General features: G+C 39.5%; 1 long non-coding RNA gene across 1 annotated transcript in view; it reads right to left on the bottom strand.

The window, feature by feature from the left end:
* LOC110207639 (uncharacterized) overlaps nucleotides 1-22421 on the bottom strand; it is a 52105-nt gene extending 29684 nt beyond the window's left edge. The window contains exon 1 of the long non-coding RNA XR_002324265.1: nucleotides 22213-22421. This is a non-coding gene — a long non-coding RNA (uncharacterized LOC110207639). The remainder of the gene's footprint in view (nucleotides 1-22212) is intronic.
* Nucleotides 22422-24487: the final 2066 nt, after the last annotated feature.

Genomic DNA, 24487 nt, shown 5'->3' with positions numbered 1-24487 from the left:
TTCCTTAAAAATTAGAATTGGGCAAGTGGAAGCTAATGACTCCATGAAAGAAGCAATCAAACAAAATAAAAAACATGAAAACAGTAGGAAAAAAATGTGAAATATCTCATTGAAAAACAACTGACCTGGAAAATAGATTGAGGAGAAATAATTTAAGAATTATTGTACTACCTGAAAGCCACAATAAAAAAAAAAATAGTGTGGACAGCATGTTTCAAGAAATCATCAAGGAAAACTACCCTCATTTCCTAGAACCAGAGTGTAAAGTAGTAATTGAAAGAATCCACTGATCACCTCCTGAAAGAAATCAAAAAGTGAAAACTCCCAGGAATATTATAGCCAAATTCCAGAACTTTTAGGTCAAAGAGAAAATATTGCAAGCAGCCAGAAAAGAAACAATTCAAATATCAAGAAGCCAGGTCAGGACTACACAGGATCTAGCAGCTTCTACATCAAAGGATCAGAGGGTTTAGAACATGATTCTGCAAGGCAGAGGAGTTAGGATTACAACCAAAAATCACCTAACCAGCAAAACTAAGCATAATCATGCAGGGGAAAAATAAGCATTCAATGAAATAGAGGAATTCCAAACATTCCTGATGAAAAGAGCAGAGCTAAACAGAAAATTCAATTTACAAATACGACTCAACAGAAGCATAAACAAGGCATGAAAGACCTATTATACCAAGGAGTGAAAGAAGGGAGGAAGGTGAGTATCTCTTGAACCTTACTGTCACTGGATTTGGCTCACAGAGGGAATAACATACACATGCAGTTGGGTATAGAAATCTATTTTACCCTATAGGGAAGTAAGGTGGGAGAGTGATAAAACGGAAGGTAGATTGAGAAAGTCAGTGATCAGAAGCAAAACACTGGTGAAGAGGGACAGGGTGAAAAGAAAGAGAGAGAGAAGTATAAACAGGGAAACAACAGGATGGAGGGAAATACACAGGTAGTAATCATAACTGTGAATGTGAATGGTATGAACTTACCCATAAAATGGAAGCTGATAGCAAAGTGGATTAAAAACCAGAATCCTACAATATGTTGTTTACAAGAAGCATATATGAAGCAGAGAGAGACACACAGAGCAAAAGTCAAAGGCTGGAGCAGACTCTATTGTGCTTCAGCTAAAATTAAAAAAAAAAGCAGGGGCAGCACTTGTGATGTAAGACAAAGCAAAAGCAAAAATAGATCTAATTTTAAAAGTTAAGGAAGGAAACAACATCTTGCTAAAAGGAACCATAGATAATGAAGTAATATCAATACTAAACATATATGCACCAAATGGTATAGCACCAAATTTTTTAAGAAGTTGCATGAGTTACAGGAGGAAATAGACAGTAAAACTATACTAGTGAGGGACCTCAACTTTCCCCTCTTAGAACTAGAGAAATCTAACCATAAAATAAACAAGAAAGACGTTCAGAAGGTGAATAGAATTTTAGAAAAGTTAGATATCATAGACCTCTGGAGAAAACTGAATGGGGAAAGAAAAGAACATATCTTTTTCTCAGCAGTACATGGAACCTACACAAAAATTGACCATGTAGGCCATAAAAAAACACACTCAAATGCAGAAAGGCAGAAATATTAAATAAATCCATTTCAGATCCTGATGTAATAAAATTACATTTAATAAAGGGCATGGAAAAATAGATTTAAAATTAATTGGAAACTAAATAATCTAATACTAAAGAATGAGAGGGTCAAAGAACAAATCATAGAAACAATCAACAATTTCATTAAAGAGAATGACAACAATGAGAGGACATACAAAAATTTATGGGATGCAGCCAAAGCAGTACTTAGGTGAAATTTATATCTCTAAAGGCTTACATCAACAAAATAGACAAAGAGCAGGTCAATGAATTGGGCATGCTACTGAAAAAACTAGAAAAAGAGTAATTTTAAAATTCCCAATGAAACACCAAATTGGAAATCCTGAAAACCAAAAGAGAGATTAATAAAGTTGAAAGTAAAAAACCCCATCAAACTAACAAGTAAACCTATGAGCTGGTTTTGTGGGGGGAAAAAAACAAAGAAACAACAAAATAGATAAAGATTTGGTAAATTTGATTTTTAAAAAAGAAGAAAACCAAATTACCAGTATTAAAAATGAAAAGGGCGAATTCACCATCAAGGAAGAAGAAATTAAAACAATCATTAGGAACTATTTTGCCCAATTATATGACAGTACATCTGACAATCTAAGAAAAAATAGATGAATATTTATAAAAATATAAATTGCCAGATCAACAGAAGAGGACATGGAAGACTTAAATAACCCCATCTTAGAAAAAGAAATTGAACAATCCATTAATGAACTCTCTAAGAAAAAATCCCCAGGGCCACATGGATTCACAAGTGAATTCTACCAAACATTTAAAGAACAATTAATTCCAATACTATATAAACTATTTGGGAAAATAAGCAAAGATGGAGTCCTGCCAAATTCCTTTTATGACATAAATATGGTGCTGATACTTAAGCCAGAAAGAGCCAAAACAGAGAAAGAAAACTATAGACCAATTTCCCTAATGAATATCAATGTAAAAATTTTAAATAAAATAAATAAAATATTAACAAGGAGATTACAGCAATATATCCCAAAGATCATACACTATGACCAGGTGAGATTTATACAATGAATGCAATATTTGGAAAATTATCAGCGTAATTGATCATATCAATAACAAAGTCAACAGAAATTACATAACTATCTCAATAGATGCAGAAAAAGCTTTTGACAGAATACGACACCCATTCCTATTAAAAACACAGAGAGCCTAGGAATAAATGGAGCTTTCCTTAAAATGATAATGTAGTATCTATTTAAAAACATCATCAAGCATTATCTGTAGTGGAGATTAAGCTAAAACCTTTCCCAGTAAGTTCAGGGGTGAGGCAACAATGCCTGTTAATAACCACTATTATTCAATATTGTACTAGAAATGTTAGCTATGACAATAAGAGAAGAAAAAGAAATAGAAGAATTTGGAATAGGCAACAAGGAAACAAAACGATCACTCTTTGCAGATGATATGATGGTATACTCAGAAAATCCTAGAGAATCACTAAAAACTAGTTGAAATAATCAATAACTTTAGCAAAGTTTCAAGATACAAAATAAACCCACATAAATCATCAACATTTCTATAGATTACTCACAAAGTCTAGCAGGAATAGGTAGAAAAAGAAATTCCTTTTAAAATAACTGTGACAATATAAAATACCTGGGAGTTTACCTACCAAGACAAACCCAGGAACTACATAAACACAATCACAAAACACTTTTCACACAAATAAATTCAGAACTAAACAATTGGAAAAATATTAATTCCTCATGGGTAGGCCAAAGTAATATAATAAAGATGAGAATTTTACCTAAATTAATTTACTTATTCAGTGCCATGACAATGAAACTACCAAAAATTATTTTATTGAGCTAGAAAAAATAACAACAAAATTTATTTGGAAGAACAAAAGGTCAAAAGTATCAAGGGAATTAATGAAAACACATGTGAAGGAAGATGGTCTTAGTTCTATCAGATCTCAAACTGTATTAAAAAGCAGCAATTATCAAAACTATCTGGTACTAGCTAAGAAATGATGTAGTGTATCAGAGGACTAGATTAGGTACACAAGACTCAATAGTAAATGACCATAGTAATTTAGTGTTTGATAAACCCAAAGACCCCAGTTTTTGGGACAAGACTTCACTATTTGACTAAAACTGCTGGGAAAACTGGGAAACAGTATGGCAGAAACTAGGTATAGATCAACATTTTGTACTATATGTCAAGATAAGATCAAAATGGGTACATGATTTAAACATAAAGGGTGATGCCATAAGCAAGTTAGGAGAGCAAAGAATGGCTTACCTGTCAGATTGATGGAGAAGAGAAGAGTTTATTATTAAACAAGAGATAAAGAGCATTACTAGATGTAAAATGGACAATTTTGATTATATTAAATTAAAAAGATTTTACACAAACAAAACCAATGCAACCAAGATTAGAAGGAAAGCAGAATGATGGGAAACAATTTTACAGCAAATGTCTCTAATAAAGGCATCATTTCTCTAATATATAGATAACTGATTCAAATTTATAAGAATAATAATTGTCCCCAATGACAAATGGTCAAAAGACATGAAGAAGCAGTTTCCAGATGAAGAAACCAAAGCTATCTATAGTCACATAGAAATGCTCTAAATAATTATGATTAGAGAAATGCAAATTAAAACAACTCTGAAGTACCACGTCACATTGGTCTGTCAGATTGGCTCATATGACAGAAAAGGAAAATAGTAAATGCTGGAGAGGATGTGGCAAAATTGGGACACCAAGGCACTATTCTTGGGGTTGTGAACTGATTCAACCATTCTGGAAAGCAATTTTGGTCTATGTCCAAAGGGCTATAAAACTGTGCATATTCTTTGATCCAGCATTACCACTTACTAGGTCTGTATCCCAAAGAGATTTTTTAAAAGAGGGAGGGGGAGAAAACCTATCTGTACAAAAGTATTTATAGCAGCTCTTTTTGTAGTGGCAAAGAATTTGAAATTGAGGGGATGCCCATCAATTGGAGAATGCCTGAACAAGTTGTGATATATGATTGTAATGGAATATTACTGTGTCATAAAAGAAATGATATGCAGGCTAGTTTCAGAAAAACTGGAAAGACTCACATGAACTGATGCTGAGTGAAATGAGCAGGACCAGGAGACCATTGCACCCAGTAACAGCAATACTGTATGGTAATCAACTGTGAATGACTTAGCTATTCTCAGCAATACAGTGTTCCAAGACAATTCCAAAGGACTCATGATGAAAAATGCTATCCAGCTCCAGAGAACTGATAATATCTGAATGCAGATTGACATATACTATTTTTCACTTTCTACATTTTTTCTCATGTTTTTTTTCCCCCTTTGGGTCTGTGTCTTCTTTCACAAAATGATTAATATGATCATAAATTTTGCATGATTGTAACCTATTATCAAACTGCTTATCATCTCAGGGAGGTGAGAGATGAGGGAAGGAGAGAGAAAATTTGGAATTCAAAATTTTGAAAAAAATGAATGTTAAAAATTGTCTTTACATGTAACTGGGGAATAATGAAATGTTACTTAAAATTTTTTAAAATAAAAAATCACATTCTGCCTTTATTCTAGCAATTTGTGTATGAGCCATATCCATTTGACTAGAAAGCAAGAACCTTGAGAGAAGTTCCAATCGTAATACTTTACAAACATAGTCCAAGTAATTATAGTAGTTTGCAAACTGGTATTTCTGACATAGTATTTGATTCTTCTTTTACAAAATATCACATTCTGCTCTTATTACAATGATCTGTATACATACATCTCCTTGCCTAGATTGTAAACACCTAGAGGTCAGTTTTTATTTCAGTACTTTACAAACATTGTCCATACAATCAGTGTTCTGTAAACATATTAGGTACTTACAAACAGCTCTTTGTAACTTGTGCATTGCATCCTATTCTTTTTTTTTTAAATAACTCTTCTGTGTGCTGACAGATCTCCCTGACTAGATTGCAAGCACTTTGAGAACAAAGACCAGGAGTTTTATTTCCCTTTCAATGCCTAGCACATTTATTTACACATAACGTGCACGTAGTAAATGTGTTGAACTGAATTAAAGTGAACTGAATTCAGTTGAATTGAATGCCTCTATGCCCCATGCCAGGAGGAAACTTACAACCCCAGCAAATTTGATAGGTCTGGAAGCTCCCCCAAGAATGCTATAGTTGTTTAAAAAGAAGAAAAGGAAAGGAAAAGCTCCTATCAATCTTTTACTGCACAGGATGGCAACCTCAACACAGCTGACCAAGGGAAAAAAATACAATAAATCAGACCATGAGGATGTTTATTGTATAAAGTTAAGAAAATAAATCTCCTCACTATAAAATGGCTGAACTAGGTCACTCCTCACTTCATTTTATCACTTATCACCCCTCTTAATTTCGCCAGTGAAGAAATATAGGGGTAAAGAAATGGGAAAGCCATGTTCCATGCAATTATCTCTCAAGACCAGCCATTAGACAAATAAATGCTGCGACCCTTGGTTATTTCTATGAAACAGACTGTCTAGGGAGAATCAACAACAGCTACATAGCACACTGGGTGCAGTCAGGAATACTCAATCTCCTGAGTTCAAATCTGGCCTGAGACTCTTATTAGCTGTGTGATCCTGGACAAATCACTTAGTTTGCCTCAGTTTCCTCATCTGTAAAATGAGCTAGAGAAGGAAATGGGAAACCATCCCAGCATCGTTGCCAAGAAAACTCCATATGGGGTCATGAAGATAGAGCACCAGCCCTGAAGTCAGGAGGACCTGAGTTCAAATCTGGCCTCAGACCAAACACTTGACACTTACTAGCTGTGTGACCCTGGGCAAGTCCTTTAACCCCAATTGCCTTAAAAAAAAAAAAGAAAGAAAGAAAAAAAAAAGAGTTGGACAGGACTAAACAACAATAATGGGCGATGACCACCCCATTTTATTCAGGAAATGGGAGAGTTTGAGGCATCCCAATAATCTTACCTAAGCCACACAAATTTATTTTCCAAACATGCATCAGGACCATGACCAGCTTCAATTTCCTACCCCAGGCCTGGTCTCTTGAATGCAGAGGTCTGACAGCCATAATTTAACCATTTAACCCAAAAAGTTGTTTTGTTTTTTTTCCCCCTGTTCTCCCTCTCTTTTTCCCTATTGGCAGTCAAAGAGGCACCATTGCATAGTGAATAGAAGGTAGGATGAGATATGTCAGGAAGACCTAGTTTCAAATTTCTCTTAAGATATTCATTAGCTGTGCGATGTTGCTTAATCTCTTTGTGCCTCAGTTTCCTTACCTGTAAAATGAGAGGGTTGGATTTGATGTCCCCTGATATCTCTTCCAGCTCTAAATCTATGATCCTATGATCTAGGTTTAAATCCTACCTATGATACTAACAAGGGTAGCGAGGTGGCACAGTGGTTAGAGTGCTGGGCCTAGAGTCAGGAAGACTCATTCTCATGGGTTTAAATCCAGCATCAGATACTTGCTAGATATGTGACCCTGGATGAGTCACTTAACCTTATTTGCTTCAGTTTCCTCATCTGTAAAATGAGCTGGAGAAGGAAATGGCAAAGCATTGTAGTATCTTTGCCAAGAAAACCCCAAATAGGGTCATGATGAGCTAGACATGACTCTCAAAAGCAACAGACACAAGTAAAGCACTTGGGGAGCTTTTATGTGGAAAATAGATCATAAGCCATAAAACAGAACAAAGTTATTGATTGGTAGGCCTAGCTTCTCTTTAGAAACTTGCAAGGAGATCTATTTCCAGGAGTCAAGATGGCAGAGTAAACAGTAAACCTGTGCAGCTCTCCCCATACTCACCTCCATACGACCATAAAATAAGAGCCCCAAAACAAAACCGGAAAAGCAGAACCAGCAAAAACATGGGGTTAAACAATCTTGTAACCCAAGAAACTCAGAGGATCGGCAAGAAAGGTCCATTTCACTTGGGTGACAGGGGAGCTCAGCCCAGGATGAGAAGTGTAGGAGCAAGCCAGCAGCAAGCCCCACTTCCACAAACCACCAGGGATCCTGAGCCCCAGCATGGTGAAGCAGGCAAAAGCCAACACCAGTGATGGGGTACAGGCCCAAGCCGAGACCTTTGCCCCTTACCCCAAAAAGAATTTGGGTCCCATTTGTCTAAGGGATTCTCCTTAAATTTTCCACTTCATCAAAGAGGTCTCTGGCATTTCTCTGAGGCTATAATCCTATCAACTGGCCTCTCATTATTGCCCATGCCCAATCTCCCAATTCTCTGTTACCCTTAACCTAGCCTAGTGCTCCATTGTCTATTACCTCCCAATGGCCCCTGGCTACTTCCCACCTTGACCCTATCTAGACCCCATTCTAGACCTCCAGTCACTCCCATCAAGAACCTTCCTATATCCCTCCCACAGTCTTTCTGCATATAAGGTCCATTTTACCTCCATTAAGGTGCTCAGATTCCTTAAGAACCTAGCCAATAGCTCACAAATGTTCAGATTCCTTAAGAGTCTAGCCAATATGGTGGATCTTTAATAAACCTTGTCTCTGGCTGAAAGAAGGGTTGGGTCAAATTCTTTCAGGCAGGACCCGCATTTCTTGCTCTCAATATTTTGGGGTCCAAGCACCCCTAAACCTCTAGACCTCAATATATGGTACCCTGACTGGGAAGAACTGCCTAATTCCAAGCTCTTCTCCAACCAAGACTGGAAAGTATATAAGCCTCTCCCCTTCTCCCTGATCCCTTTCTTGCCCTGCAGTTGGTGGATTTCCAAGCAACTAGGAAGGCTTGGCTTGGAAGTCTTTTTCTGGCCTGAACTCTCAGGTCCCATTAGGTCAGACAGCTACAAGGCTGTCTTGAACTCAGTCTGATGTTCTCAAGCTCTCAGTCCCATGGTTCTGTTCCACCATGGACCTGGGCACACCTTTGGGCTCCCTATCCAGAAGCATAGGCCCAATCCTCTAAATTCTCTCAGTGCTAGGGAATTGGGAAAACTTCAGATACTTTTTTGGGCTTTGTGGTTTTTTGTTTATTTCCTGAGGCTTATTCCCAAATCCTCCTTTAAGGAGGGAGGGACTTCTAGAACCCCGTGCCCAGAAAGGGTCAATCCTCTTCAATTCCCAAAGATTTGCCTTTGGTCTGTCTTTTAGAAACTTGGGAAATTTTTAGTTTCTCTAAAGGACTTAAAAAGAAAAGGCTGGTATTCTTTTGCAACACTGTTTGGCCTCAGTATCACCTGGAAAATTATGAGGCATGGCCCATTTTTGGGACATTACAGCAACATACTCTCTCAGAGTTAGAATGATATTGTAGCAGAGAAGGAAAATGGGTAGAGATTCCCTACATAATGACTGTTTTTGAGCTTCCTCATGATCCCATTCTCAGAAAAGATTGTAGGAAGCTCGTATCGAGAGCTGCCCCACAAATGGGGAATGGAGATCAACTAGACTTTTTGGATGACCCTCTTATGGCCCCAGTGCTAGAGCACTCCCCTCTTCCCATCCTCCCCTCAGCTCCAATCTCTACCCCATTCTCCCTTGGCCCCCCCTGTTCCCCATGTCCCCCCCTCCTTCCCTTGGTTTTCCTTTCCTTTTCCTCTAGCACCCCCCCCCTTTTGTACCCTGCCTTGTTCACCTTCCATGTATCCTACCCTGCATTTCCTCCCCAGTCCCCTGATCTGGAGGCAACCCCTACCCAGGCTTTGGACAAGGGCCTTGCCTCAGCACCTCCTCCCCAGGCCCTTTACCCTGAGGAAAGGACCACCCAGGCCCCAGTCTCAGTGGTGTCTGCTTCCCTGACCCCTCCCCCTCCTCTGGTACCAGCTGATTTTTCCCCTTGCCAGCCGGATACCCCAGCTTTGCAGTCCAGCCCAGGTCAGCCAGCATTCTCCAGTCTCTCACTCACAAGCTGTGAATCTTCCTATCTCCCTTCCTCCCCAGTCCCAGTTCCCACAGTGCCTTCAGAACTTTTTCCCTTAAGGGAAGTTCCTGTATAGACAATTAGAGTGCATGTTCCATTCACCATTTCAGACCACTTTCAGGTTAAAGAGAAACTGGGGCGATACTCAGAAGGTCCCACTAAGTTTACTGAGGGCTTTAGGGATATGTCCCTCTAATTCAAGCTTTCTTGGAGCGATTTGCATATCCTCTTCTCCACCTGTTGTACCACTGTGGAGAAGATGAAAATCTGTGAATAAGCCCAAAAATTGGGGGACCATTTGGCTAGCAATGACCCCACAAAATACCCCCCCAAGAATAGCTGCTGTTCCTGCTACTGACCCAGGATGGGATTACCAGAAGAGTGAGGATAGGGGAAAGAGAGACAATGTGGTAATTTGACTGTTAGAAGGCCTAAGAACTGCATTTCAAAAGCAAGTAAATTTTCAAAACATTAAGGAAATTACTCAGGGAAAAAGGAAAACCTTGCCCTTTTCCAAGACAGGCTAGTAGAAGCTATTAAAAAGTATATGAATTTAGATCCCAACTCTATAGAAGAGGCAACAATCCTTAGCATGTATTTCATTAATAGTCTGCCCTGGATGTTAGCAAGAAACTTCAGAAATTGACAATGGGACCTCAGACACCTCAGGCCCAACTATTGGAGACAGCCTTTGGAGTTTTTAACAACAGAGACTTAGTAGCAGCAGAGAAAAGAAAAAGAAGGGAAAGGGCTAGAGACAGAGAGCATGCTCAATTCTCAGCTGCTGCCATGGCCAGGAAAAGACCTGTGTGCTCCTGGCAACTCTGGCAGTGGGGAAACCTGCTTTCGATGCCACCAGGAGGGTCACTGGTCCAAGGAGTGCCCTTCCAGGGCACCCCCCTTAGAGGAAGCCTGTCAACTCAGGCAGTGAGGCCCACAAGGAGGCCCACTGGTCCAAGGAATTCCGCTCCAGGGCGCCCCCCCCCAGGGAGCCCCTGGGACTGATGCCTCTGACACTACACCCAAGATGTGACCAGGAGAGAAATTGGAGGAAGGATTGTCCCTGATGTTGGAAAAGTGGTGGAGTCACCCCTCAGTACCACATCCTCCCTTTCTTCATTTAAGATGGGAATAGCAGGGGAGCCTGGAGCTCGGCAGCACTCCCACTTTCTCCATCTCTCTCACTGAGCCCTTCTCTTTGTTTTAACCAATTACTCTGGCCCTACCCACCCCTCAACCCATCTGGTGATGGGCATTGAAGGGAAAACTGAGGGATGTCTCCGGACATACCCCCTCCCCTGCCTATTTGAGGATTTGTTGTTTGAATACTCTCCTTATGCTCTCCTCTTGCCCTGCACCTTTGTTGTGAAGGGACCTGATGGTGAATTGGCTCCCTCATAGGAGCCAATATTCTCTAGTTAAGCCTCCCATCTTCCTTTTCCCTTTGTGCACCAGACCTCCCCATGTTCCCCTGGAAGTGTGGGAGACAGTTGAGCTAATTGTTTGGGATCAGGAAATTCCTTGTAAGCTTCTCATGCCACCCCAGCCGTTGTTCACCTCCAAGACCCTCAAGTCCCTGATTTTGGTCTTATTGCTAAGCCCCTTATGGCTCTACTCAAGGCCTATGCTTCAGTGTAGCCCCAAGCAAACAAGCAGCCTCCAGAGAACAGACCAAACATGCTTCAGTGTAGCCACTGGGAAACACAGAAACTCCACACCCAGCCTCAACACACACCAGGCATCACCACTAGGACCCCAGCTTAGCACTAGATAAGCTGCCATACCCCTACAGCCTCCAGCAGCGCCAGCCAACCCCCCGACACACACACACATAGCACAGCACCAGACATGAGGTTCCCCTGTGGGCCTCAAGACAACACCAGTGCACCACTAGGTAAACAGCCAGGGACTATAGCAACTAGTACAAGAAGCTAGAGACAGTGCCCCTTCCACCCTGGGAGCAGAGCTCAAATTTAAAAGAAAGGAAAAAGGAAAAAAAAGGATGAGCAGAAAGAGTCTGACCATTGGAAGCTATTTGTGGTGACAGGGAAAACCAACACACAAACTCAGAGGAGGACAACAATGTCAAAATACCTACAGGCAAAACCCCAATGAAAAATGAGAAGTAGTCTCAAGCCCAGAAAGATCTCATGGAAGAACTCAAAAAAGAAGCTCAAAAAATCATATACCAGAGATAGAAGAAAAATGGTGAAAAGAAATGAAAGTAATGCAAGAGGATTATGAAAAAAGAGTCAACAGCCTGGAAAACTGCCTAAGAAGTAGAAGTGGTCAAATGGAAAAGGAGATGCAAAGATCCTCTGAAGAAAACCACTCTTCAAAGAGTGCAATTGGCCAAATGGAAAAGAAAGTACAAAAGCTAATCGAGGAAAACACCTTAAAAGTCAGAATTGAGCAAGTGGCAGCTGATGACTCTCTGAGACATTGTGAATCAATCAAACAAATTCAGAAGAATGAAAAAAAATGGAAGAAAATGTAAAATACCTCATGGGAAAAACAAGTGACCTGGAAAATAGATCCAGGAGAGACAATATTAGAATTAAGCTGTTGTTGTTGTTATTATTGTTGTTGTTTGTCCTTTGTTCTTGAGGAGGACTGTGACATCAGGGAGGTGATGCCATGACATGCAAGTGAATTAGATTTAAGTGAGGGAGGGCTGTGCAAAGTCACCCCTGAAAGCCATAATCAAAAGGAGGACCTGGACAGCATCTTTCAAGAAATTATCAAGGAAAACTGCCCTGATGTCCTGGAAGCCAAAGGCAAAATAGGCATTGAAAGAAACCACTGATCACCTCAGGAAAGCGATCCCAAAATAAAAACCCCAAGGAAAATCATAGCCAAATTTCAGAACTATGAGGTCAAGGAAAAAATATTCCAAGTGGCCAGAAAGAAACAATTCAAATATCTGGGAGTCTTAATCAGGATCACACAGGACCCAGCAGCTGCAACATTAAAGTATCTGAGGTCATGGAACATGATATTCCAGAGAGCAAAGGAGGTAGGACTACAACCAAGAATCACTTACCAGCAAAATTAAGCATAATATATTCATCAAGAGAAAAAAATGGTCATTCAACAAAATAGAAGGATTTCAAACCTTCACAGGGAGAAGACAAAAACGAAACCAAAAATTTGACCTCCAATATCAAAGCCCAAGAGAAGCATAAACATGTAAAAAGGGAAAAGAAAATATAAGATTCAATAGAGCTAAACTGTTTACATACTACACAGGAAGAAGATACTTGTAACTTTTAAAAATTATATCACTAATAGTACAGATAAAAAGAATATACATATACAAAGGATACAAGCATGCGGTGAATTTGAGAGAATGACAAAAAAGATTAAGGGATGAAAAAGAGAGTACAAAGGGTGCAGAAGAAAAGAAGGGGTAGAATGGGGTAAATTATCTCCTATAAAAAGGCAAGAAAAACACATTACAGTGGAGGAGAAGATGGGAGAGTGGGTGATGAGCATCACTTGAACCTTACTCTCATCAGTATTGGTTCAAAGAAGAAATAATATACACAATCAATTGAATATAGAAATCTATCTTTACCCAATAAGGAAGTAGGAGGGAAGGAGATTAAGTAAAGGGGGAGGGGCAGACTGACATAAGGGAGGTCAGATCAGGGGAAGTGGTAGACAGTAGGAAAATACTGGTGAGGTGGGAAAGGGTGAAAGGAGAGAGAGGGTAAACAGGAGGAAAAATAGGATGGAGGGAAATACACAGGTAGTAATTATAACAGTGAATGTGAATGGGAGAAACTCTCCCACAAAATGGAAGCAGATAAGAGAGTGAATTAAAAACCACAATCCTACAATATGTTGCTTACAAGAAACACACTTGAAACAGAAAGACATACAGAGTAAAGATAAGGTGCTGGAGCAGAATCTATTATGCTTCAACTGAAGTAAAAACAGTAGGGGTAGCAATCCTGATCTTAGACAAAGTAAAAACAAAAACGTACCTAATTAAAAGAGATAAGCGAGGAAACTACATCTTGCTAAAAAGTACCATAGACAATGAAGCAATCAAATTAGAAGAGGAAGGAATAGTCTTCCTTTAAGATCTATGGAAGAGGGGGGAGAATTCATGACCAAATAAGAGAGAAGAGAGTATTATGAAATGTAGAATGGATCCTTTTGATCATATTAAATTGAAAGGCTTTTGTACAAACAAAACAAATGAAACCAAGATTAGAAGCATAAACCTGAGAAACAATCTTTATAGCAAGTGTCTCTGATAAAGGCCTCTATCTCAAACATACAGAGAACTGATTCAAATTTATGAGAATACAAGTCATTCCCCAAATGAAAAATGGTCAAATGATATAAACAGGCAGTTTTCAGATGAGAAATCAAAGCTATTTCTATAGTCATATGAAGAAGTGCTCTAAATCACTTTTGATCAGAGAAATGAATATAAAAATAACTTTGAAATACCACTTCACACCAGTCAGATTGGCTGATATGACAAAAAAGAAAATGATAAATGTTGGAGAGAATATGGGAAAATTGGGACACTAATGCACTTTTGGTGGAGTTGTGAACTTATCCAAACACTCTGGAGAGCAATATGGAACTATCCCAAAGGGAAACCAAACAATGAATTCTCATTGATCTAGCAATACCACTGCTAGGTCTGTATTCCAAAGAGATCATAAAAAAGGGGAAAGGACCTATATGTGCAAAAATATTTATAGCAGCCTTTTTTTGTGGTGGAAAAATATTGGAAATTGAAGGGATGCCCATCAATTGAGGAATGGCTGAACAAGCTGTGGTATATGAATGTAATGGAATACTATTGTGCTATAAGAAATGATGACCAGATGGATTTCAGAAAAACCTGGAAAGACTTGTACAAACTGATGCAAAGTGAAATGAACACAACCAGGAAAACATTGTACACAGTATCAGCAACATCATGTGATGATCAACTATGAATGACTCAACTCTTCTCAGCAAAACAATGATCCAAGACAAATACAAAGAACTCACAAAGGAAAATCCACATCCAGATAAAGAACTGATGGACACAGATGCAGATCGAAGCATATTTGTTTTTCACTTACTTTATTCTTTCTTATGGTTTCATTTCCTTTTGACTTGTTTCTTTTTCAGAACTATGAAGAATATGGAAATGTGTTTTACATGATAGCACATGTATAAACTATATCAAATTGCCTACCATTTTCAGAAGAGGGGCAGGAATGGGAGGAAGAAAGGGAGAAAAATTTGGAACTCAAAATCTTGTAGAAGCAAATGGTCAAAAATGTTCTTAATATGTGCTTGGGGGAAAAATAAAATACCATTTAAATACAAAATTTTAAAAATAAAAAAGAACCCACAAGAGTTGATTCAATTAAAATCATGACACATTTGCTAAGTGCCTACTATGTGCAAGGCAGTGAGCTGACTCAATAACATTTTGTGCTTTAGCTTTTCCAGGAGGTAAAGAGTATACATGCAGTCAACCTATAAATGCAAATGTATTTATGTTGAGACAACGTGTGTGTATCTATATTTATATACATATCTCTATATACGTATAGTTAAATATATATATACATATAGACACACACACACACAAGTCAGATATTGCAATAGTTCCTAAACATCAATAATACAGTGACAGCAATATTGTACAATGATGATCTTTGAATGACTTAATTCTCAGCAGCACAATGATCCAAGCCAGTTACAAAGGGCTCAGAATGAAAAATGCTATTCACATTCTAGAGGAAGAACTGATAAAGTTTGAATGCACATCAAAGCATAATTTTTTTACTTTATTTTTTTGTGATTTTTTTTGGTTTTGTTTTGTGTCTTCTTTGTTGACAACATTGATAGGGAAAAATATGTTTTGCATGATTGCTAATGTATAACCTATATCAAATTGCTTACTGTCTCAGAAAGGGGGCAGGGAGGGAAAAATTTGGAATTCAAAAAAATTTTTTTAAATTAATATTAAAATTTGTTTTTCATGTAGTTGGGAAAAATAAAATATTAAAGTAAAAAATAATTTCTTGTTTATTTTATATGAACTTAGCTGTATACATTTTTTTCTATCAGTAAAATGTAAGCTTCTTGAGGGCAGGGTTCATTTTTCTTTTTGTATCCTCAGGGTCTGGCACATCATAAGCACTTGATAAAAACTTCGTAAATTAAATGGAACTGATTTGGGAGGGAGATGTCTTATCATTACAATCAACTATATTTTGTATAATTAGTGTTGAGGACAATGATGGAGGAACCTGATTGGATTCAATATTATATGAACATCATGCAGAGAAATTGTCATGTTATAATGTTTAAATACGCATGGCACATGGTACCATATATCTCCCAAAGATTCCACCCTCCCCTCATGCCACATGAGAGAAAAAAGATTCCCATATTATCAGATATTCCATAACCCAAGAACTGACCAAAAGGCAGATTTTCCAGAGCTATGGATAATTTATATTGGTAGTGCTTGGTAACACAGAAGACACCTAATAAATATTTGTCCAATGAATGCAATATAATATATCATTTCTCATCACTGAGTTTATAGACCAGTTACTATGGGTAACTAAATTCACTCACATCAAATAATGAGCATGCCATATTAGTGACTGAGTGATCACCACAGCCTTGTCACTAATCCTCATTGCATTGCAACCAATGGCCCCTCGAAGTCATGGTGGTTTTGATGTCAAAGAACACTAAAATAGTAAGTGTAAAACACAGCAAGTCAGGCAGTCAGTAAGCATATATTAATTGTCTGTTATGTGCCAAGCTCTGTGCTAAGTGGTGGGAACAGAAAGAAAGGCAAAGACAGTCTGTGATCTCAAGGAGCTCATAACATGCAAACAACTGTACAAACAAGATATATACAGGGTGTGTGTGTGTGTGTGTGTGTGTGTGTGTGTATCTATCTATCTATCTATCTCTCTATCTATCTATCTATGATTGTTCACTGTCTTGGGGAGTGGGGGGAGGGAAAGGAAGGAAATAGGGATAGAATCTGGAACTTAAAACGTTAAATAAAAATGTTGAAAAATTAAAAATAAGTAAATAAAGATATGATTCTGTGGGGGGGAAGACCTATGCAGGATAAACTGGAGATAATCAATAGAGGGAAGAAATTAAGATTAAGGAAGGATCAGCAAAGGCTTCTTTCAAAAGGGAGAATTTGATCAGGACCTTGAAGGAAGCCAGGGAAGCCAGGAGGCAGGGATGAGGAAGAAGAACAATCCAGACATGGGGAATAGACGGGGGAAATGCCTGGAATCTGAAGATGGAGTGTATTGTGTAAGGAACAAGGAGAAGGCCAGCGTCACTGGATCACCGAGTGTGTGAGGTGATTAAGGCATAAGATGACTAGAAAAGTAGAAGGGGGCTAGGATATGAAGGACTTTGAATGCCAAGGGGAGAATTTATGTTTGATTCTGTAGGAGATGGGGAATCATTGGAGTTTACTGAGTAGTGGTGGGGTCAGGGGGAGGTGTGACATGGTCAGATCTGCATTTTTGGAAGCTCTCTTTGGTAGCTGGATGAAGGACGGACTGGAGTGAGAAGACTTGAGGCAGGGAAACCAGGCAGAAGGCTATTGCAGAAGTCTGAGTGTGAGGTGATGAGGTCTACACCAGGGTGGTGACAGGGTCAGAGGAGAGAAGGGGGTGTATAAGAGATGTTACTCTGGTAAAAATGACAGGACCTGACAATTGACTGGATATGGTGGGTGAGACAGAATGAAAAGTTGGGCATGACACCCAGGTTGTGAGGCTGAGTTCTGTGAGGACAGTAGTGCCTTCAGCTGTAATAATGGAGTTCAGAAGAGGGGGAAGGGGCCTTGTTTTGTAAGTGACTTATGAGATCATAGATAGAAAGCTGGAAGGGGTCTCCAATGTCATTTAGTACAACCTCTTCATTTTATGGATGAGGAAATTGAGGCCTGAGGAAGATAATAAAGCACTATATAGAGGCTACCCTGCTTGCCCTGACAGAGCAGCCCATAAAGAGATTGTCTATGCAGGAGTTGGGAAGATTGCAATCTGTATCCAGAGAGCAAGAGGCCACACCAATCCTGGAAATACTGAAGTGTAAATAATGCCACAGTATGATGCAACTGTACAAAGGCAGTCACAGTAAAAGAGCTTGGGGGCTCAGATTCTTATAATCTAGCCACTGCTCAGATTTTTATGATCTAACCAATAACTCACAGGTGCTCAGATTATTTAAGAGTCTGGCTAATATGGATCTTTAATAAACCTTGTCTCTGGCTGAGAGAAGGCTTGGGTTGAAATTCATACAGGCAGAACCTATGTGTTCTGATTTTGGGGTTCCAGCACCCCTAACCCCTAAAGTTCAACATTTTGGTGGCCTGTATGGGGAAACTGCATAACCTCAAGCTCTTCTCCAGCCAAGACTGGAAGGTATGTAAGCCTTCCCCCACCTTTCTTGCCCTGCAGTTAGGGTCACTCTCCAAGCACCTAGGAAGACTTGGAGGGGCTTTTTGGGCAGACCATTACGAGGCTGTCTTCCACTCAGCCTGACGCTCTCAGGCTACTAATCCACTGGTTCAGTTCAAGACTGTGAACCTGGGTATACCTCCCACAGCACAGAGGACAAGGATGGATGCCCTTTCAGGAGGTATATGCCCAATTCTGTCAATTCTCTCAGGGCTAGTAAACTGGAAAAACTGCAGGTCCTTTTTGGTTCCCTGAGGCATACTTATTCCCTTTCTTCTATGCCCCTAAATCCTTCAAGGAGGCTCCAGGGAAGAGTTAGAACAGCTGATTCTGGAGGTCTTGTGATCAATCATTAAGGACTTTTGAAACATCTCTTCACACCCTTGTCACTCCCTTCCCTTCAGTCAAGAGCATATCTGTTAATCCCTGTCATAGGAGAAGAGAGTTTCACTCTCCCACCCCAACACATACCTTTAAATTTGCCCTCCCCTACCTGGTGAAAAGAAGGATGGAGGAGAGGCAGCAGTTACAGAATGGGCCCCACTGGCAATGGCCTTGGGCCCTGGGGCAACCTTTGCCTGGAAGCATCACCCAGGTTCAGCACATCATCCTGCTCAAGGTAAAGAAGCTAGCCTCTGAACTTGGGTAAGCACGCTCTTGTAAAGTTGTAGTTTTAACTGTTAACGATGAGATGTTGATTCTCTGTGTAAAGTAATTTGGAAATGAATTTAATAAAATTGAAGTCACCTGATTGGTGATGGGTTTGTTTTAAGTTTCAAAATGGTGAACTTTTTGTATCAGTTATGTCAAGCAACTTTTCATAATTTGGTTAGCACTAAAATAATTTGGCTATTGCTGGTTATTGTTTTAATGTGTAAACTTGCCAAAAAGCTTGTTTGGGTTTTGTCTTGCTGAGAATTTGCAAGCATATAGAAATAATCTCTAATGACTGGCTTTTTACAGTAGGACAAATTTAAATTTGAGATGTAAATCCTGGAAAAGTTTTTCCCAAGCTGTGATTAGTGAAACTTGCTGTTTGAGGTAAAAGCTCATGGTACTTTTTTTTTTGTGTTGTCTAATGGATCATAATAACCATCAATAATCAATAATCCACCACCTGAGAGAAATGCCACAAGCTACTCAGAGAGAATGTGTTACTGGTGGGAAGTCAGCATCAGAAAAGGCTGAGAGGACAATTTTAGCCTCAGTCTAAGATGGAATCCTCCTGGCTCAGTTTCCCCATTTATGTTCCTTTGAAAAGGAATGTTACTCACCTGGCTGTTCCTGAGTCTGGCTATGAGGTGGATTTGATACAGCATGGTTGGAAAACTGAATTATCTGAATCCAAACAGAGCTAAGGATGTTTTATCCTGTCATATTTGGGTCCTAAATGTAGTCCCTGCTTTATCCTTTTATAGCAGATTTCTATAATCAGAGCAAATGATCAGTAAAAGATCAATGCAAGTGTGTGAGATCTTGCTGTTTTGACTTAAATGTGTAGTTATGCAGTATCCCCAAAGAACTGAAATTAAGTCAGAAACATCTTCAGTTTGGTTTGGGGAGGACAATTTCAGTGATAACTGAAGTGAAAGTCTGCCTCTGGCAAATTCATTGGCGTAACTATTGAACCCAGGGGTGGAAAACTTCTGCTTGCAAAAGTGTTACTTCAACTTTAGAAAAAATAACAAGATCAGATAATCCTGTAGGTCAAATGTAAATGGGACCTGCAAGTCTTTTCTGTCAGATTTATGTCTTCCAGACTACAGGCCATTCACCTACAGTTGGTAGCAAACAGTGGGTACCAGCCAATGTCCCCCCACATCATTCCCTGGATGCAGCCTGTACTCGGTTCCACTCAACCTCTTGGAGACCCTCTCAAGACAGGGACAACTCTATGCCCCTTGCCAGCAGGAAGCAGTTTCAGAAGCCAAGACCTTCTTCCCTTACCCCAAAAGAATTTGGGTCCCATTTGTTTGAGGGGGGAATGATGGGGGTGGGATCTGAACCCCTAAAAGGAAAAAGCCATGGCTTTTGGATGTGTACCCCAGAAAGGAAAAACGCTGAACTTTCCCATCTGGCCAGATCTGTAGTGTTCACCTGAGGCTATAATCCTATCAACTGACCTTTCATTATGGCTAAACCCAATTTCCCAATTCTGTTCTGTTACCTCCCAACTGCCCTGGACGCTTCCCACCCTTAATCCTATCTAGATCCCATTCAACCTCCCAGTCACTCCCATCAAGATCTCCCCTAGACCCCTCCTCCAGTCACCCCAGCTTACTGGCCACTCCCATCAAGATACCCCTTCTCCAGTCACCTCAAACTACTCCTAGATCCCTCCCACAATCTTTCTGCATATAAGATCCATCTTGGCCACCACTTAGAAGCTGAGACTTCCTCATGTCCTCTCATCTTAATGAGCATCAATATGTTTAGATTCTTTAAGAGTCTGGCCAATATGACTGATGTTTAATAAACCTTGTCTTTGGTTGAAAAAAAAAAAGATCATGGGCAAGAGCACCAAAAGACAAATGGTGCACCCTGTCTCAAACCCCAGAGGGTAATGACAGACTGGCAGAATAAGAAGTTTCTGACCTGTCCCTGAAACGTGACAGACGTCACCCAAGGCCAGTGGCCGACCTGTTTTGCAGTCAGCACAATTATGTCTTTTTGGTACAATAAGACTTTATGTGGGAAATGGCTTGTATTGAGAAGCCTGCTTACCTCATAGAGATTCCCTTCCCTGTGTACCAATCTATGTTTCTGCATGCATTGGACTGTAATTAGGGATGAATTAAGGCCATTGATTGACTTGTACCCTGAATTGTAAATAGTAGGTTGGCTTCCCATAATGCTAGCTACATGGTCTGGAATAAGGCAGTGCATTTAAGATCATCGAACTGAGAGATAGAAAACTATTTGCAGCAGCACTTTTTATTGAAGCAAAGAACCAAAAATAAACTGGGTGCTTACCAATTAGAGGAATAGCTAAATAAAGTATGGTGGCGCAGTGGATAGAGTCATGAAGACTCATTTTCCGGAGTTCAAATCTGACCTCAGACACTTACTTATTAGCTGTGTGACCCTGGGCAAGCATCTTAGCCCTGTTTACCTCGGTTGGAGTGGCAAACCACTCCGGTATCTTTGCCAAGAAAACCCTAAATGGGGTCACAAAGAGTCAGATAGGACTGAAGCCACTGAACAACAATATAAATGTAAGGGAATATAATTGAACCATAAGAAATAATGATAGGATAGTATTCAGAGAACAAGTGAGCAGAACCAGGAAAACAAGTTATGCAATGACTAGAATATTGTAAAAACAAAACAAAACAAAACAATCAAAAAGAAAAAAGAAAACCTTGAAAGACTTCTGAACTTTGATCAATGAAAAGACTAGGCAAGATAACAAATGACGAAGCATCCTTCCCACCTCTCCACAGAAAGGGGATGGGAATGACCTGTAGATGAAGAATGAAAGATATATGTTCAGCCACAGCTAAAGGATGGATTTGTTTTGTTCAGCTATAGCTATCTGTTACTCTGGAGGGTTTTTATTGGGTAGAGTTGTTTTTTGAGGAAAAGGGGAGTGATAGGGATAAAAAAAGCACTAAGGAAATATTTTAAATTATGCAGAAAATAGCAAAAAAAAAGACAAAAGCAGACCAATATTGATACTATCATGTTAAATTTAATATGTACTTTTAAAAAATAAGATGTCTAGAGATTCACAATATCATATACAGTCTTTTTCTGTTCTTTATGTGTAAAAATAAAATCTGATGTCATTCAAAAAAAAAGAGGGGAGGATTTGAGGGGAAAAGGAGTTCAGTTTTGGGTGTGCTGATCTTAAGATGTCTGTGAGACATCCAATTTAAGATAATTGGAAATGGGAGTCTACAGGTAAGGAGAGAAGTTAGGGCCAAGAGATCTGAGAGTTAGTTAGCTGCAAAGAGATGATAACTGAAGCAAAGGGAGCTGATAAGAAGGCTAAGTGAAATCGTATAGAGAGGCAGAAGAGAAAAGGACCCAGGACAGAGCCCTGTGGGGCAATCCCAGTTAGAAGAAATGACCTGGATGTAAGGGGACTGAGAAGCTGTGGTCAGACAGGTAGGAGGAGAGCCAGAGTAGAGTGGTGTCCTGGAAACCTAGGGAGAAGAGAGTATCCAAGAGAAGAGGTTGATCAACAGTGTCAGAAGTGAGACATCAGAAAAGCACATTGAGAAGTAAATAAAGAGTTCATACCGCTTCCTGTGTGATTTATGGTGTTCTCCATCCTCCCTTAATGGGGCACTCTGAATATACTCATAATCAGAAATCAAATCCTGTGATGTTCTGTGTGCTTGAGCAAATGCCCCTTTCTCCATGTTCTCTCCGGTATTGTTGTGTAAGAAGGTTTTTTTGTGAGGCATGGTTGCAAACTGATGAGAAGTGTGTCTAATGCATTCTTGGATAGCAATATTTTTACCCAGAAATTGGCAGACATTTTAAGGTCTCAGGGTGGGATGTCACAAATGACCTTTTTTCCCCATTGTTAGGTCTCACAGCCAGTGTATGTGAGAGGAACTCAGTCTTCCTGACTCCAAACTAGCTTCCTCTCCAGTGTCTTATGTCCCCTTGACTACGTATTTACATATACAGGTTGTCTCAAGACTTTTGGTGCAGTTTTAAGCTAAAAAACAAGGATTTGGGGGGACACCCTACACATATATAGACACATGCACACACAGAGTCATATGTGTTATTCAATTAATGATTGAAGTGTTCTCTCTAACAATGCAGAGTGTAACTCATCCAAGCCTGCCCACCCTGGACTATCTTTATCGAAGTCTTTCTCTTAAGTTTACCATAGGAGGTATGTGCTGGGCACCTTAATGTCTCTTGACCTGGAAAATACACCCAAGGATCACATTGGCTGGCCTTTGGTTGTCCCTTGCTCTTGATATGGAACCAGACCATCTTCTCTTTTACTCATACATAGTTTGATGACATCCTTTTCTCTACTTCTTTTTAACCATGCTATTGGAAGCAACAGATAAATAGATATAGATATAGATACAGATATAGATTAATTTCTATATATCTGTATATAGGTTTCAACCAATGCAATGATAAAGAAGTAGAGAAAAGAGATTGTGTACACATTCTATCATAGCCTATCCATAGTCTTTCAGCTGTAACTTGGGACATATAAAAAGTTGAAGAGACATAGTTTCTGTGTAATTGATCATTTTATTAATCATGGTAGAAATAATTAATAAATGGGGTCAGTGGCACTCTTGAATGCAGGTGGCACCAAGGCACCTGAGAAAACCTTGGAAAATACAATCCAATCTAGGAACCCTGATAACGAGGAAATGTATGTTGTCACATCCTGAGCAGATGTTCTGGGGAGTATCTTACGAGGAGGACTCTTTGAAGTTAGGCTAGAGTTTCTCTATGTATCCTGTACCCTCAGATCAATAAACTGAGTCAGTTCTGCTGCTCCACCTGGCCCATGTCTCAAGTTCATTTCGCGCTCTTCCGTTCAGAGCACTATTTGATTGCTGGCGACACAGGGAGAGATCCCATCTAGCTGGGCTAATCATGGAAAGTTTCATGGAGGAAGAAAAGTTACCTTTCAGTTGAATCTTATAGCATGGGGTAGTTTCCTAGACAAAGATGAGGCTAGAGAGGTGGAGGGGAAGAGAGAGAAGGAAGAAGAAACAAAATGATCTAGAGGGCAATCCAAGGAGAGGAAATGGCAAAACAAAAAGTGTGTAGACAGGATTCTACCACTCCTCTATGGGAAATGGCAAATGGACTAGTTTTGCTAGAATACAGGGTCTGTGTTGGGGTTGTCTCAGGAAATAAGACTAGAAAGATAAAATGGGACAAGACTTTGAAGGGTCTTGAATGCCATGTTAAGGAGCTTGAATTCCATTCAGTGGTTAATTGGAAACGTAAGGTTATAGGATCATAGATTGGAGCTAAAAAAGGAACCTTAGAGGTTTAACCTCCTTCTGACCTCATTTTATAGATGGGGAACTGAAGCCCAGAGAAGCCAAGTAACTTCCCCAGAGTCACAGAGTTATAAAGTTGATCCCTTGATTCCAAATCCAGCTCTCTTTCTCCTATACCACACTACAGATTGTTGGAATCTTGCAGCACCATAAAGACTAGATTTCCATGTAGGAATCAAGGATGATGAACCCTTTTGCAGAGCTTCAGATTAGTTATCTTTAAAATAGACAGGTTTGTTAGATGCCTTCTGCAGTCCCTTAAAACACTGACATGCTAAATGGCATTAATAAGCCAAAGTCACAAAAAGCAAAAAGCTGACAAACGATATCTATAGCCATAATGCCAAGAATGTCTTCATGTGTGTAGAGTAAAGAAGATCACCACCTGTGTGTTGGAAAGTAGTGTAGGCCTTTTTGTTGTGGAAGGAAGGGTGCCCATAAATTGGGGGATGGCTGAACAAACTCTACTCTATGAATATAAAGGAGTATTACTGCATCATGAATACAGATTAAGAAAC

This window comes from Phascolarctos cinereus, unplaced genomic scaffold, assembly GCF_003287225.1.
Source record: "Phascolarctos cinereus isolate Bilbo 61053 unplaced genomic scaffold, phaCin_HiC Scaffold_3;HRSCAF=262, whole genome shotgun sequence".
NCBI classification, from domain to species: Eukaryota; Metazoa; Chordata; class Mammalia; order Diprotodontia; family Phascolarctidae; genus Phascolarctos; species Phascolarctos cinereus.
Note: the sequence above shows the minus strand (reverse complement) of the source record. Positions and strands in the feature narration are given on the sequence as shown.